Source organism: Triturus cristatus, chromosome 11, assembly GCF_964204655.1.
Source record: "Triturus cristatus chromosome 11, aTriCri1.1, whole genome shotgun sequence".
Lineage (NCBI taxonomy): Eukaryota > Metazoa > Chordata > Amphibia > Caudata > Salamandridae > Triturus > Triturus cristatus.
Genome location: NC_140594.1, coordinates 159,586,653 through 159,591,448, shown reverse-complemented (window position 1 = coordinate 159,591,448; position 4,796 = coordinate 159,586,653). Strand labels below are relative to the sequence as shown.

The 4,796-nt window shown below is 68.1% G+C and overlaps 1 non-coding gene across 1 annotated transcript in view; it reads right to left on the bottom strand.

Annotated features, from left to right (window-relative positions):
* Positions 1-399, bottom strand: part of LOC146783810 (18S ribosomal RNA) — a 1,819-nt gene extending 1,420 nt beyond the window's left edge. Inside the window, exon 1 of the ribosomal RNA XR_014971375.1 lies at positions 1-399. This exon is cut by the window's left edge and continues 1,420 nt beyond it. This is a non-coding gene — a ribosomal RNA (18S ribosomal RNA).
* Positions 400-4,796: the final 4,397 nt, after the last annotated feature.

Here is a 4,796-nt window from a genome sequence, read left to right as displayed (position 1 = left end):
CTCCCTCTCCGGAATTGAACCCTGATTCCCCGTTACCCGTGGTCACCATGGTAGGCACAGAAAGTACCATCGAAAGTTGATAGGGCAGACATCCGAATGTATCGTCGCCGTCACAGGGACGTGCGATCGGCCTGAGGTTATCTAGAGTCACCAAAGCGGCCGGGCGAGCCCGGATTGGTCTTGGTCTGATAAATGCACGCATCCCGGGAGGTCAGCGCTCGTCGGCATGTATTGGCTCTAGAATTACCACAGTTATCCAAGTAACAGATGGAGCGATCAAAGGAACCATAACTGATTTAATGAGCCATTCGCAGTTTCACTGTACCGGCCGTGTGTACTTACACGTGCATGGCTTAATCTTTGAGACAAGCATATGCTACTGGCAGGATCAACCAGGTAGCCGCACCTGCTGACAGGGTTCGGGGGGCCGCGTGCCCATCTCCCCGACCGGACCCCCTTCCCGCCACCCCTTTCCTCTCGGGAGCCTGCTGGGGGGGAAAGGAGCCCACCCGCATGGGCGGGAGGGGTTGCCGGAGGGGTGGAGAGAGGTGGCACCGGCAGGCCCAGCCGTCTCCCCCAGGGGGTAGAGGCGGGCCGAGACGCAGCCTGAGTGAGACGCAGGGGTGCCGGGGCCTGGCGGAGGCGGCACCCCTCGGAACGGTCGTTCCGAGCTGCTGCGGAAATGTGCTGGGTGGAGAGGGGTGACGGCGTGGCGCACAGGGCCTACAGACCTGCTGGGCAACAGCGTCCAAGGGCCTGGCGCTACCCGACCCCTTCCGCTCGGGGTCAGCCCACTGGGGGGCACGAGCTGCCGGGGCCGCTCGGCCTTCGCTCTGCTGGGTAGGGTGAAGGGCCTCCCGCCAGACGGCAGGCCCTCGAGTCGGACGGTCCATGCGGGGAGGAAGCTAATTGCTTGAAACAACAGCCAAGGCTGGCCAAGCAGTCCATCCCTAAACGGACCGAGAGTGCCCAATCGATCAGAGTACGGCCGGGGCATCCCCTCTGAAGGACGCCCTGCGCGGGGGGGATGGCGGCTTCACAACCCTGCCTGCTCCCGGGGCGAGCAGGTATGAGGGAGGGCCCATCGATGGGGGCCGGGTGGCAGGCGTGCACCCGGGGGCCCCGGCAGGCGGGCCCGGGCGCTGCCTTCCCCGTCTCGGGATCGCCGGACCTCCCGGAGGTCTGACCCAGCAAACTCGGAGAAAAAGGACCACCAGGAAGGGGCTGAGAGGCAGGTGCATACCTGGGCCACTGGGGGCCCCGGCGGGTGGGCCCTGGCGCTGCCTTCCCCATCTCGCGATCGCCGGACCTCACGGAGGTCTGACCCAGCAAACCCGGCGAAAAAAGGACCATCGGGAAGGGGCTGAGAGGCAGGAGCGTACCCGGGCCCCTGGGGGCCCCAGCGGGCAGGCCCCGGGTCTGCCTTCCCCCGTCCCGGGATCGCCGGACCTCAAGGAGGTCTGACCCAGCAAACTCGGAGAGAAAGGACCATCGGGAAGGGGGCTGAGAGGCAGGTGTGCGTACCCGGGCCCCTGGGGGCCCCGCTTCGGGCGGGCCCAGGTGCTGCCTTCCCCTGTCTCAGGATCCACGGACCTCACGGGGCTCTGACCCAGAAAACTCGGAGAGAAAGGACCATCGGGAAGGGGCTGAGAGGCAGGAGCGTACTCGGGCCCCTGGGGGCCCCGGCGGACGGGCCCCGGGTCTGCATGGAGGTCTGACTGACCCTCTCCCTAGTAATCCGGAGGAACATTGCCTCCCTTTCTTGTAATTTGTGCGCACGAGGTGACAGAGGGGACCCATGGCGCAAATGTACCCGACCTCCTGGAGCCCTCGCTGGGATCCCTGTTTCAGAATCGCCGGACCTCATGGAGGTCTGACTGATGCTCTCCCTAGTAATCCGGAGGAGAATTACCCCCCTTTCTTGTAATCCGTGCGCACGAGGTGACAGAGGGGACCCAAGGTGCGAATGTACACGACCTCCTCGAGCCCTAGCTGGGATCCGGGAGGCAAATTGACCCTCATCGAGACATCCAGGCAAGCCCGGCCATCTGGTCACCCCATTGGAAAGCATTGCGCGCGAACAGATGGCCGAAGGGACATGCGCGACCAGATGGCCGAAGGGACTTGCGTGACCAGATGGCCGAGGGGACAGGCGCGACCAGATGGCCGAGGGGAAAGGCGCGACCAGATGGCCGGGCTCAAAAGGGAAGCCATCTGGTCGCTCTGTGCCCCAACGAATGAGTGAGCGGGCGCCGGGGCATGGGGGACCGGAGGCCCAGGGCCCCAGCTGGGCCCCAGCCATGGAGGTTGCACAGAAAACCTTGACAAGCAGGGGAGGCCTGCATGGGACCGACAGACCCCAGTCCCGGGCCCTTGGCAGAGCGGCAGGCCGGGGGATGGGGCCCAGGGCCGCAGCCCCCGACCCGGGGCCCGGCCGGGCCCCTGGACCCAGCCGGGGCTCCCAGGACCGCAAGCGCAGGGGAAGCCTCCCCAGGCCCTCCGGACCCCGTCCCGAGCACCCTGCCACGCAGCAGGACCCAGGACGGAGCCCGGGGCGGGGAGGCCGCCCTCTCCGGGGCCCCCAGGGGCCTGGCCGGACCTCCTGAACCCAGACGAGCGAGGGGAGGCTCCTCGGCCACAACGGAACCCCGTCCCGGGCCTTTGGCAGGGACGGGGCCTGGGGCCGGAGACCCCGACCCGGGGCCCGACCGGGCCCCTGTACACAGCCCGGGCTCCCAGGCCCAGAGGCGCAGGGGAAGCCTCCTGGGCCCTCCGGAGCCCGTCCCGGGCACCCTGCCACACGGCAGGACCCATGATGGAGCCCGGGGTGGGGAGGCCGCACTCCCAGGGGCCCCCCCGGCCAGAGCTCCTGAACCCAGACGAGCGAGGGGAGGCTCCCCGGCCACAATGGAACCCCGTCCCGGGCCTTTGGGAGTGGGGCTCGGGCTGGAGCCCCCGACCCGGGGCCCGGCTGGGCCCCTAGACCCAGCCAGGGCACCCAGGACCGCAGGGGAAGCTTCCACGGGCCCTCCGAAACCCTTGTCCCGGGCTGGGGCGGCATCCGGGCCCGTCCAGCTGCTGGCTGAGGACCGAGAGGGGTCCCAGAGTACCCTGTCCCTAGTAATCCGGAGGAAGGCTACCCTCCTTTCTTGAAACCCGCGCGCTCCGAGTGACGGAGGGGACCCTAGGGGCGAACGCGCCCGGCCTCCTGGAGCCCTGGTTGGGATACGGGAGGCGAATGGACCCTCATCGGGACTTCCAGGCCGGCCCAGCCATCTGGCCCCCCTTATTGGAAAGCATTGCGCGCGACCAGATGGCCGAGGGGAAAGGAGCAACCAGATGGCCGGCAACTCAAAGGACTCCCGTCTGCCCGCCCAGAGCCGAGCCATAGCGGTAGGGCTCCTGCCTGAACCAAGGGCTCGGGGGGCTCTGCTTCCCGGGGGGGCTCGGGGACACCGGCTGGGCCTCAGGCACGGGGAGGACCGACGGAGCTCTCGGGCCCGGGCGCCCCGGGGGGAGGACTGCCCGGGACCCGTGGAGCCCGCCCCTGGGCACTTTGCCATGCCGCGGGCCGGAGGAGGCAAGCCCCGGACGCCTGGGGGGATTTTGCCCGGGCATAGCCCATCTGGTCCCCAGCAAAGAACCGCCAGCCCCGGAGGGGTGTTCCGGTGACAGAGAGGATCCAAGGCGCGGATGCGCCCGACCTCCTGGAGCCCTGACTAGGATCCGGGAGTCAAATGAGCCCTCATCAGGACTTCCAGGCTGGCCCGGCCATCTGGTTGCCCCATTGGAAAGCATTGCGTGCGACCAGATGGCCGAGGGGAGAGGTGCAACCAGATGGCCGGGACTGAAAGGACTCCCATCTGTCCAACCCCGAGCCTTCGCGCTAGGGTTCCCGCCTGCCCACGCAGGGCTCGGGGGCTGCAGGGCACGGGCCTGCAGGGCTCCGTGGCTGCAGGGCTCCGGTGCTCCAGGGCTGCAGGGCTCCGGGCTGGAGGGCTCCAGGGCTGCAGGGCTTTGGGACTGCAGGGCTCGGGGGGCTCGTAGACCCCACGCTGGGCCTCAGGCATGGGAGGCCCGGCGGAGCTCCTGGGGCCCGGACGCCCGGGGGACCCATGGAGCCCGTCCTGGGCCCTTTGCCTCACCGCGGGCTGGAGGAGGGAGCACCGAAAGCCCCGGGAAAGTGTCGTCTGGGTTTAGCCCATCTGGTCCCCGCCTGAGAACCGCCATCCCCAGGAGGGGTGTCCCGGCATACCCTACCCCTAGTAATCCGGAGGAAGGCTACCCCCCTTTCTGGTAAACCGTGCGCACCGAGTGACGGAGGGGGACCCTAGGCCCGGACGCACCCGACCTCCTGGAGCCCTGCCTGGGATCGGGGAGGCGAATGAGCCCCCATCGGGACTTCCAGGGCAGCCCGGCCATCTGGTCGCACCATTGGAAAGCATTGCGTGCGACCAGATGGCCGAGGGAAAGGTGCGACCAGATGGCCGGGACCGAAAGGACTCCCAGCTGCCCACACCGAGCCATAGCGGTAGGGCTCCCTCCTGCCCTTGCAGGGCTCCGGGGCTCTCCACCAGGGACTCTTGTCCCGGGCAGATGGACACTTGGCAGGCCGCAGGACGTGTGCTCCCAGGCCCTGACCGAAAATCAGGAGGCCCGGGGCCGGTCCCTGCTTCTCAACGCAGCCAGGCCGGGGAGATCGGGGAGCCTGCCCAAGCATGAGGGACCCCAGTCCCGAGCACATGGTCCCTAAGGTTGTGCGCTCGTTTTCCACAATTTCTTTCAAAATTCCGCGA